Raw genomic sequence first — 12,602 nt, forward strand, 5'->3', positions numbered from 1 at the left:
GTGGGCTCCTGGTTGGTTGGTTGGTTGGTTGGTTGGTTGGTTGGTTGGTTGGTTGGTTGGTTTGCGATGAGAGGGCACTCATGGGTTGATAAACTGGCTGTCTCTAAGAACTAGTTGATCTGGGAAGGATAATATTCTAGGGTCAGCAAGTCTCCAAGCCATCAGAATATTAAACATATGAGAAGCAAGAGATGGTTAATACACTCTCTCCTCTGAGGATGCATCTGTGCACACGCTTTGTAGCAGGCTAGAGACAAGCCAGAGATATTCCAAACCACGGTATAGATTTCTATAGGGGCTCAAACCCAGCCACTCTCCTGCAATCAAAGCCTGGGTCTGAAAAGCCCACATTTGGATCCAGTTATGGAATTAAAACTCCAAATTGTGGGGCTAGAGAGATGGCTCAGCAGTTAAGAATGCTGGCTACTCTTGCAGAGTTCAATTCCCAGCACCCACCTGGCAGCTCACAACTGTCTGCAACTCCAGTTCCAGGGGATCGGACACCCTCACCCAGACATGCCTGAAAGCAAAATACCAATACACATAAAATAAAAATGAATCATTAAAAAATATACTCAGCTTTGGGAGAAACAGCATGCGTTTTAAATCATTCTTCCTCCTTCCTTGAATCTATTTTTTAGAAAGTCTCTGCTCCCTGCCCACTAAATAATGCCTTGATCTTTTTTTTTTGATTCATTTTATTTGATCTTTCTAATATTGGAAAAAGAGCTTACCTGTATGGAACCAAAATGGCTTCATTCTGGTCCATGCCTGTTAACTCCTAAAAGTTTGACGTCTTTTTTTACATATAGGAGAAACATTTGGCCCATCTCTTGTAATAACTGCCAGATCAAATAAATTGTCTACATTGAATTAGCAGACCTGGTTGTGACGATAACGAAAAGTCACTTGCGTTTAGCACACACCCTGGTCATCTGAAGATGCTCATCATGAGCACATTGGTCTTTCCCTCTCTTTCTCTGAGTTGTAGCAGGAGAGCCTCCAGTGCAGGACTCCATAAGTCCCAGCTGCCACCCCACAGAATGTCTTCCTGTGTCCCAGGCTTTCAACCCTGGGCAGAGCCTCTATCATACCTCGAACTCTGCTATGAGATGGATGCATGAGCCCAGAGGAAAACTGAATTTGTAGGGCCTCATCCAGACCTGAAAAAAATCACATAAATTCATTACGCTTTCCCTGAGTTAATGCATGGAAATTAAAGTTTAGAAAAGAATTTGCTATATAAAAATAAATAAGATGTAAGAAAGAAATGGTTTGGTTTAATTGTTATCAAACGGGAAAAGCAGTTTCTAGAAGGCCACGTGTAGACCCTGTATGTAACAAAGGCATATATTTTGAGTTACATTTTTGGAAATCCCTAGCCCTGTAAGCAAGAAGCAAACAGAAGCCTATTTCATAGTTTCACGGAGCCGATGAATATCAGAAATTTAGCACAGAACTTGTGTAGGCCTTCAGAGAACTCCAGTTATTACTTGAAAATTTTACTATAAAGCAACAGCTTGACTTGTGGCGGCTTCGCTAGCACCAGACTCCCAGGTTCATGCTTGTGCAGTGAGCATGTGTGGTAAGGATTGGTAATTGATGATCATTTCAGTGATGCTGATGGTGATGATGGTGTGATTGGCAGGACCACCAATCACAGACCTGGTCTGGCTTCCTGACAGTGTTGGTTGTGAAGGGCCCAGCAGCAAAAGCTCTTCGGTGTGGCAACAGAGCCATGGAAGATGAGCAGGAGTGATGTCACACATGCGTAGGAGATGCCTCTAGGCGAGACTTGAAAACAATGGATTTGTGACAAGACATATGTACTTATTTAAGCCTTTGGGTGGCACAGTTAAAAACGAGAAAAGGAAAAAAGACATTTTTACCTCTTCTAATAGAGCCATTATTGATGACAATCTTAGGGTCATTGTCATGATGATTCATTTTACCTGAATGGCTGCTCATGAATTAATACTCCACTGAAATTAATCTCCTGACTACCGATCCTGTTTGTCCACCAGGGACCATTTCCGGTGTTTAAAAAGTGGGACATTTGGAGATTTTGGTGATATATGGAACAGCTTAAATCACCTGAGTGAAGAGGGAGTTATCATCTGTAATAGTCTAGAACATTTTAGTGTTCAAGAAAGAGATTGCAGCTTCTATACTCGAGGTGTGCACCTCACTGTGTTCCTAAACTCCGGGTGTGCACCCCACTGTGTTCCTAAACTCCGGGTGTGCACCCCACTGTGTTCCTAAACTCGGGGTATGCACCCCACAGTGTTTCCTCTCATCCCCTTCACACAACTGCGACCTTTAAAGCGGCAGCTGTGTAAAACTGAAAGTTCCCGACTTCCAGGGGAAGCGTTCCAGAAACCAGGAAATAGAAAGAATCACGGGTGAACATGAAAAGGATTAGGCGTGGGTTACTGAGCCTCTGTGGTGACAAAATCCAGGTGCACAGTTAGTGACCGCTACCTGGGTGTCTCAGATTTGTCACGTGGACAAGTCTTGTGACACTCACCCGACAAAGCTGTGTGACCCCACCAAGCATAGACAAAAGCTGGTAGGCTCTGTATACACACTGGGATCCAGGCCCTACTCCACAGAAACCTAGGTGTTTCTGCCAACTGCCTTCTCACCTTTGGGCTAAAGTGTCATGATAGTAAGAAACTGGTAACCTGTAACTGGAGTGTGGCTTCCGGTAGGAGTTCAGGGAGGAGACGAGAGAAGAACTTGGTCAGGAGAGACAACAAGGAATACTAGAGGCAGGAGCTATTGAAACATAAACATGTGTTTATATAAAACAAAAACATCATATGTTTAGTATTTATGCATTCATAAACTAATAATCATTTGTTTGTTGCTTTGATATGAAAATATTGAACAAGCTATGGTTTCTGACGGTATATGAAGGATACATAAATTAACTGGTCTCACTTATTTTTTGAACATTTTTACTCAGAAAATACCCAAGATATTAAACAGATATCTAATTTGCTAATATTTTGGTACAAACTCCTTGAAATGTTTTGATATCAACATGTATATATTTTAAGAAGAAAATGAGGGATAAATATGCATGGAAGCATTAGAAAAGGCAGAATATTTATTTACTGCAGAACTCAAGTCTCTTTTTCAAGACAGGGTTTCTCTGTATATCCCTGGCTGCCCTGGAACTCACTGGAACTCAAACATCCATCTGTCTCTGCCTCTGCCTCGCGAGTGCTGGGATTAAAGGTGTGCACCACCTCACCCGGCCAGAGCTCAACATATTTTAATATAGGTATCCTGATTGATGACATTCTAAGATCTGAACACAGTGGAAAACACTTTCTCAGTGTATCTAACTGCAGAAGCCTTTAGTGATAGCTGCTTGCAGAGCTAATGTTTTGGCCAGAGTCACTGAGACTTTGAATTATTAAGCATCCTTCTTTGAGGACACCCATGACACCCACCCATGCAGTCTCTGTCAGTTGGCCATCCCAGTCTGATGTAGTTTGAGGTCCTTTCCCCACACTGTTCATATAGTAAAGGTGAATTACCTGGCCCGTTGTGGGAACCCTGCTTCCTGGCATTGCCTGCTTCCACAGTGTTGATTCCTTCAAGGAATCTTTTTCTTCTTTTTAAATTTTTTTCAGTTGTTGTAAGAGGTTGGCCTTCACTGACAAATCCTGCCAAAGGCTGGATGAATGTATGCATGCATTTATGTTTAGAATCAATGCTGGTTACCAGGTCCTCTAGGCATGTTGTATAGAAAGTCATGGACTAGAGAGTTGGGGGAGGTAGAGAACATGCCTGGGAAGTCAAGGAACCAGCATAGCTCAACTGTCGATGTGTAGCTAGAGAGATTAAGATCATCATTTCAGTTTCTGTAGGTTACAGTTTCCTCTTCTGAAAATGGAATCAGCAAACATCCAAGGAATGACATACACATGGCAGGGAGCCAGCTGACTGCCCCCTGATGACATTGCTGAGGGATCATTCTCGCAAGGTTCACAGACAGTCAGAAGTACCTTCCGGACTCTGTGTTCCCACTGATGGCTCAGAACTAAAGGGCATTCTCAGCTTCAGTAACACACCTGAAATGACTGCTGTCGATGGCTTACATTCAAAATCTGAGGAGCTGTAGAGGTGGTTCAGTGGTTAAGACCTCTGGTTGCTTTTCCAGAAGGCCTTGGTTTAATTCCCAGCACCCACATGGCAGCTCACAACCATCTGTGTGTCGTTTCAGTTCCAACACCTTCTTCTGGCCTCTTCAGGCACCGGGCATGTATGTGGTGCACAGACATACACACAGGAAAAAAACACCCATACACACAAAATAACATAACAAGTAAGAAATTTTTAAATGGCAAAGGCCAGGTGTTGTGGTTCATGCCTATAATCCAGGCATTAGAAAGAAAAAATTGTGAGTTTGAGGTCAGTCCAGACTACTACATAGTGAGATCCTATCTCAAAACAAAACAACAAAATAAACCACTCGGGGGGGGGGGGGGGGAAGGTGACCTGTTTCCCTGGTTGAAGCCATCAGGAAAAGGTAACAGATAACAGAGACCCACAGGCAACGGTAGTGGGCATATGACTTATCTGTTTTTCCTTACCCTGCGGTACCCTGAACAGGTCCATTAGGACCCTGTGGTTGATTCACAATCAGCACAATTAGGAATTGACTCATAAGCAGAATGGATGATGATTCTAAAGAAGTTAGGGTAGAAGAGAAAGCTACAGGATAGCTACAGAACTTTGCACAGGACACCCATAGTGAAGGGGGCTTGGGGACCCCCACCCATCTCACCTTCACACCTTCTGTCTGGTGACTGTGCTTGGCTTGAGATGTGTGTGTACCATCCTGCAGAGGAGTTCCTGCGCTATTTTCAATACCAATGAATAAGAAAACCAAGGCTCTCCAGCCTCGAATGACCTCTCTGGAGGATGCTGCGGAGGTGCCAGAGTCTATACGATGGGAACATCCTATTAACAGCCAGCATCCTGTGCGAAGTGAACACTGCTCCGCCGCTTTGCGCTTGAGTGGGGTGAGCCCCCATGCTTCCCTGTGCTCAAGATCTGGCCCTGGCTTCACTTTGTGTAAGCACAGTCCACCACATTCCTACACTTGATTCTGGAACATTCTGTCCTCTCTTCACAGTGAGCAGGCAAAGACAGCTAATTTAAAACGGAGAAAATGGATCCTTCCTTTTGAAGTAGATTCTCTTAAGCATGCTGGGCCTGGAGCATCTGCATGTCTCCTGAGCCACTGGAGAGAGGTCCCCGTCTAAATTGGAAGAATTTGAGGAGTCAAGCTGGGGAGAAGGCTTGGCAGGTAAAATGCTTGCTTCCCAAGCAGATGGAACCAAGATCAGATCTCATTTAAGAGCTACCAGCCACAGTTTTACCTCTTTTGACATTCGCAGGACTTTTATGGCATGTTTGATCCCTAGGAAACTAAATACTCATGGGTGGATAGCAAAACATAAAATATCATAGAACTGATCAGCGTTCTGGAGGGAAAAAGTCAGTGAAGGGTCCCTGTTGAGCTGTGCAGGTGACATTGAAGGAATTAGTCAGGAGATGTTTTGGTGTCCTGGAATAGTAATACTGAGAAGCTTCTCTCGCTGTGACATGGCACACAGGGGAGGTCGGGGAGGTGTTGTTCTTCTTGAACTGCCAGAGTGGTGGGTGGGAGACACGGTCATTGCCAAATTTGAGAAAGGAGGGAGCAAGAAAAATCCACTAGTAAGACTATTTCCTTCACTTCTAAAGATATTGGATTGTCTTAGTGTACAAAGTGTGGTGCCCACAGTAGGTCACACACACAGAGTAGGTCTGGTCCGTAGTCTTCTTCCTCTTTGGAGTTGAGTCAACACAGCCGATAATAAGTTGCTGATTCTGAAACTTAACTACACATTGGAATCACCTAGGTAGATTTATGAACTGCTATTGACTACATTTCAGCTCTAGGGAATCTTAATTTAATTGGTCTGGAAATCCCCAAGTGGCTTTAAGACACAGCAAGGCTCGAGAATTACTGCCCTATATTGAAACCATCTGGGAATCCCCAGCCTCATTATGCGAGTACATGCATATCATATAGGTTTTCATTAAGCCGCAGGGAAATAGAGCTGACACAGGCAAGAACGGTGCTGTCCACCCACGAGTATTTAAATCTAAAATAATTACATTCAGGTAAAATATAAAAATCAGTTCCTATGTCCCACTGGCCCCACTTCAAGTTTAGTAAGACGCATGTGGCTAGTTGCTGCCATTTGAACTGTATTGGAACACCATGCAAAGATCTATCAAGCAACTCTAAGACAGTGGCAGGACCTCCAAGATAACTGAGCAGAGACCCAAGGCAATAGGGCTTGGATAGTAATCAGGAAACTTGAGCCTCACCAGCTGAGCATCTGTGAGAGGGAAAAGTGCACTGTGGAGGACAGAGGCATTCAGCTCCTGATGGCATATTTGAGGCTGCATGTATATGCCAGCCCATTGCACGACTGAATGTTCCAAATTCATAGAGCCGGTAGCCTACAGGAACGGTAATAGATGGAGTGGACACCTGAGGCCCATTGCTGACACTGTAGGCGGCTCCGAAGGCACCAGCCGAGTGGCACTTACGTAACTAAATGTTGGACCACACTTCCAGGCAAAGTGGTGCAATTCTGCTGGCTGTTTTGAACAATATCAAAGCTCCAGGGTATGTCCATTGTGACAGCAACGCCCAGCTATATGTTCAACAGCAGCGTTGATTCCGGGGCCCTGAAACAGAACACCTCTTGTACCAGAGGCTCTGATATTGAGAGATGATCAAGTGTAGGGCGGAGGACAGAAAGGGAGGGAGGACTCAGTGAACTACCAATGGGAGAAAGCCCCTCCCCTTCCTGCTCAGCCTGCTCTCCAGGGCTGGGAGGTTTTACCGTGGGGCAGATGAAGAGTACCAGTTTGGAGAGGAATCTCTGAGAGGCACCTGGCTGGATGTTTCTAGAAAGAAGGGTGCAGTCATTTTCCAGGATTGCTTTAAGTAAGTGCCACTAGGTGGGTGGCTTAAAGGAGACATGAATTCTTGCAGGTGCTGAGCGACAGCTGAGGTCCAGGGACAGAGCGGTGTTTTTTTCTGCCAGCCCAGCCATCTGTTTTAGTATCAGGACTTTATGTGGTTTAATATACCCTCTTGGAAGTTAATATGGTTTGAAAAACTGCCTGTAATAGCTCCTTTCTTTCTAGCGCCTAAGCTTATCCGTTCTTCATTCTGAGAAAATTAGTTTCTCTCTATCCACCCTGAATAAATATGGAAAAAAGAATACTTATAGAATATCAGTCTGAGGAAATATCTAGTTTTGAGCTTGCCCTGGGGCCCTAGTCAAGTCCTCTGGTCTGTGATGTCATTCTTCACCAGGGTCTATTGGGAACAAAGTTCTGTATTCTCCTAGAAACTCCAGAGCATTATTGTCTGGCCTAAGGGACAGGTGCTCACCTTTCCCTCTTCCTCACTTACACCGGTGAATTTTTAACTTTGCATTTATTTATTAGGGACCACACATGTCCCAGTGTGCATACAGAGGTCAAAGGACGACCTGCAGGCATCTGTTCTCTCCTTCTCCCGTGTAGGTCCTAGGGCTAGAACTCAGGTTCTGAAGCTTGGTGGGAGGGTATTTATGAAGAAAAGCTTTAGGTTTGCGAGACCAATGATGAACATGAACAAGGTTAAACACGCCAGCTCCAGAAGCCAACTGCCTGGGTTCAAATCCAACTTTTTACTTGTAAGCTATGTCTAAACAGGAACATTTGGCTTTCTTTCTCCTGCTGAGTATATAATCTTGTTATCATAAGGATGAGTAGCCAAGCAACTGCTTGTCAGAGATTTGAATGGCTACTTCCAAAGTGGGCATTCAGATGACAAATCACTTATGAAAAGATTTCAGGCATCATTGGTTTAGGGAAAATGCAAATTAAACCCACAATGAAAGTACTGCCTACCTACTCAAACTTGAAAAGTTAAATACACCTCCTCCACTCCTAGGCATGTATCTACAAGATAAACAACATGCCCATGCAAAGGTTTGCACATAAAGAGACTTGCAGGTTTATGTGCAATAATCAAAAATTGGAAACCATCCAAATGACCAATAGTGGAATTGTGGAACCCACAAAAAATGGGTGTGTGTTGAGGTGCACCTGTATGAGGGTGCACGTGCGAGCAAAGACCAGAAGACAGCCTTGTACGTTGTTCCCCAGGAGCCATCCACCTTATTTTTGAGACAGGATATCTGATTGGCCCAAAGATTGTCTATTAGGCTAGGCTGGCCAACAAGCCCAAGGAGTTGCCTGTTTCCTCCTTCCCCACGACACTGGGATTGTAAATGCATGTCACCACATCCATTATCCATGCGGGTTCTCAGTAGCAAATTCAGCTCCTGATTGCACGTGAGAATTTTCCAAAGGAGCTATTTACAACTCCCAGATGAACAAGCCATATGACAACAATAGACAAAACTCAAAATAAATATGCTGGCTGAAAGACAAAAAGATATGTGTTATGTACATGTTAATGTGCCTGTTATATAGTGTTTGTGTCATGATACAGGGTTTACAAACAATCTCTACAGACAGAAAGCAAATGCCAGTTTCCTGAGGATGGGTGGGGTAGGGAGCTGAGAGGAGGTTATAATGAGAACACTTGGAGAGATGGGGATACATTCACAGCCTTGACCATGGTCATAGTTTTACAAATATGAGCATATATAAAAACATAATGTAAGACGAGTTCTTGGGACTGGAGAGCTGACTCAGTGGTTAAGAAATATTTGTTATTTTTGCTACGGACCTGGGTTTGGTTCCCAGCACTCACAACCACCTGTAACACCAGTTCTAAGCATGGGATCTTGCACCCTCTGCTGGCTTCCCTAGGCACTGCATGCATATGATCTACATGCATATACTTGAGCACGCACAGAAAATAAACTTTATAAAAACGTTGACTACTCTTAGTGGCAATTATGCCTTGGTAACACTGGCAGTGTTTTAAATGAGTGTCCATGTGAAAAAAATATTAGTTACTTGAAGGTCAATGTATTAAAAAACATTTGAGATGAAATGTTTTCAAAGAGCACCATTAGCTGTGATTATTTGTGGCTGGGTTCTCTTCCATAACCTAGCCACACTTGCCTTTCCATGAGGGACATGAATAGACATGAAATTAGGGCCAGGTGATGCAGCCCGTCAGCAGGCTGAGTGTCAAGAGCCTGCATTATTATCTAGTACCTTGCATATATGTCCAGGAATCATCTCGGGTGGAAAAGAGTATAGTGCTATCGTACATGGTTGCTGCAAAAACCCAAGTTAGCACATGAATGTGCATGAGAGCTGGAGAGGTGGACCAGTGGGTAAAGGCACCTGCAGCCAAGTTCAGTTCCCCGGACCCACAGGACAGGAGGAGAGAACCGACTCCTACAAAGCAACCTCTGATCTTGGCAGAAGTGCCCTCAAGTGTAGACACACACATAAAGAAATAAATTATTTAAATGGATATGAGCAGGTCCTGAGAATTCTAAAGCACTGTGGATATAGGATTCATGATGATGGTGGAAGACAGGAGCTGGATAAGCACTGGTGCCTTTGCAAACCGGGTGACAAGAGAGCAAGCAAGACTAAACCACACTTTAACAACAATAAGAACCTCTCCTCACAGGGGGACAGCTTGTTTCTCAAAGACTGGCCAAGTCCACAGCGCACCTGCCTAGGACATGCAGAGAGTGGTGGCTCACACCTTCAAGCCCAGCCCACAGGCGATGCAGTTCTGCCTGGATAGCTTTTAAGACTCGGCACTGCTGGGTCCCACCCTTTACTCATGCAAACAGAGTCAGGGGTTGGGGTTTTAAGGACTGTTCCCTTGTGGGAGCTGATAGTACCAGTTAGTAAGGATCTTTAGAGATGCTTGCCTTGAATGTGACATCCCTCACAGAGGAGCATGTGCTGCTCAAGGCTATTGCTCTGGGAACTCTGTCTTCAGCCTCCAGAAGGATGATGCATCTCTCGTAATGCCTGGGGGTGCAGAAAACTTAGAACCTTCCGGAGCACTCTCCTCACTGCCTTCCCTCTGCATCTGAGCACTCTGTTCTTGGGGTTCCAAGTGGCTGCCGATTATTATTGCAGATCATAATCTCCACAAGTACATACGTATTACTTCATTTCTTCCCATTTCTCATTTCCATGGGATAGGGTCGCATACTGGTGGCTCACCTTGGGTAGCCTATTGAGATGTGTAGCTTAATGCCAATATGAACCATATTTTAGTGTGTGAATTACACTTGAAAATTTAAAAAAGTGACCCATTTGTGTCAACTGAAGTGTCTAACACAAGTAACTAAAACCAGAGTCTCCATCTCCTGTCTCTCATCATTTGAGCCTGTCCAAGATGCTCTTTTTTCAATCACAATGGGAGAATATATTCTTTTCTCTGCCCTGAAGAGGTCAAATCTACCTGTAACCAATTTCTCTATCAAAAGATACTAAATGAATACACTTAACTCTTGTTTTGTAATTTATTACTTTATGCATTTGGACCAGATGTTAAAATAAAACAGGTCTCTCAGGGCCAATTGGAGCCATCCCGTGAGAGATGGAGAAGGGCTTGAAAGGACATACAAGGCCTGTGGAGTGTTTGCCCTCTCTTAGTGTGGAAGCCCCTGGCCATGGAGAGGAATGCAGAAAGGCTGTCAGCTGTTCTGACATCCTTGTCCAAATGGAAAATAGAAAACAGACCCTTATTCACTGGAGATGGAGGGGAAAACACACTGAGTGGAGGAAAAGAGCTATCTCCACATCACCTTTAACTGGTGACCCACAAGCTTGTAACCTGATGTCCACCATTATTCAGAACAAGAAAAAAATCAGTCAAAAATTATGCCAGCAAATTCTTGTACTGGCACAGTCGGTGGAAGGATCAACTCTGCCCTCAAATGAGTTTATATGTGTGTATAAGTGTGCATGTATGTATAGATGTGTGTATACATATCTGTACACATATGTATATATACATGTGTTTATGTATAGTGTAAAATTCATCTAAAATAGGAGCTGAATCATGAGGTGTCAGAATAGTTAAATAACTACCAATCTGAGCAGCAACTTATAAAATCCTAAGCACAGTGGCCCTAAGACAGGGCCTTCTGAAGCACGCATAGCAACACAACAAGGGCTAGGTCTTCATTTTCCTCAAAACCTGGATTGTTCACCTGTGTACGCACAATGGGTGCCCCCCATCCTTAAGTTCCCCTCACACAGAATCCAGCACAAGAAGGCAGGTGGCCAGGGCCAGGGTCAAGACGTTGCACCAAGTGTTGTGAGGGACAGATGGAGCGAGACTCTCTTAGTGGAGCAACACGGGCATGGATGACAGGGTTGTGGCCTTTTTCCTCTGGACGGATGTTGTTTTCCCTTACCTATGGGAGAGCAGGGACGTGGTGGTCTAATTTGTTCTAAGAACCAGCACTTGAGAGGCAGTCAGCAGACAAGTCTACTTGAGAGCTGGCACGCTGTAGGAATAGCAGGCTCCTGTTGATTTGTGGAACATGAAGAACCACTCTCTCCCATTGGAAACTGCTGGAAGATTTTTTTCCAGGTTTCCAAGAACATTAATGGCTTTGACAAATGCGAAAGAGAAGAAACTTAGCGGCCCAGATCTGGGCAGGAAACTGATAACAAAATCAGAGAGAGCCCAGCCGGTGAAGCTGAGCCCCTAAAGAGCTAAACTCTCCTGGGACAAGAGCAAAGAGCTAACCCAGGCAGATAAGACATTAGGAGTATCACAACAAAATGCCATGACCGCCTTTGATCTGACTGGGCAAGAGGTGGGAACAAAAGGCCAGATATGGCACTACATGCCTGTAACCCCAGCACTCAGCGATAAACTGAGACAGGAGAATTACCATAAATTCCAGGTCTGCCTAGATGCATAGTTATTCTCAACCATCCTACCCAGAAAGACCTTGTCTCAAAAATAAGAAACAGGGACTGAGGAGATGACTTAATGGAAGTCCCGAGTTGAGTCCCCAGCACCTACATCAGGTGATCCATGACTACTCCAGGAGATACAGCACTGCCTTCTAGAGTCTGCAAGCAACACACTCACATAGTATACACACATGCGCACAAAGACGCACATACACATATTAAAATAATAATTTTTAAAATCTTAAAAACAAACAGTAACAAAGCCTGAGATGGAGAGGGCAAGGAAGGATGAGGGCTGGTGTCACCATGTCCCAGCACAAGCTCTGGGGATGGATGGAGGGGAAGAGACTCCGACAACATCTGTATTGTGTGGGCGGGCCGGAATCTCTCAAAGCCTGCCCAGCCCTCTTTCTACAGACCCCTCCCAGAAGAGCCCAGGAAACTCTTGTATTGAGACCCACCTCTTCATAGATTTGGATCTGGGAGGAGGGGCCAGACAGGAGACAGGAAGAAGGACAACTCATGGCACGTTGGAACAGTAGATGCCCCTCATCCTCCTCTCCTCTAGTTTGCCGGTTCGCTGATGAGAAAACGAAAGACTAGGGATTGCAGTGAATGGGTGAATGCCTGCCTAATGGAGAGTG

The 12,602-nt window shown here is 44.5% G+C and overlaps 1 protein-coding gene across 1 annotated transcript in view; it reads left to right on the forward strand.

Annotated features, from left to right (window-relative positions):
* Positions 1-12,602, forward strand: part of Cpne4 (copine 4) — a 353,867-nt gene that overhangs the window by 177,726 nt on the left and 163,539 nt on the right. The window lies entirely within an intron of this gene.

Source organism: Arvicola amphibius, chromosome 3 (assembly GCF_903992535.2).
Source record: "Arvicola amphibius chromosome 3, mArvAmp1.2, whole genome shotgun sequence".
Classification (NCBI taxonomy): domain Eukaryota; kingdom Metazoa; phylum Chordata; class Mammalia; order Rodentia; family Cricetidae; genus Arvicola; species Arvicola amphibius.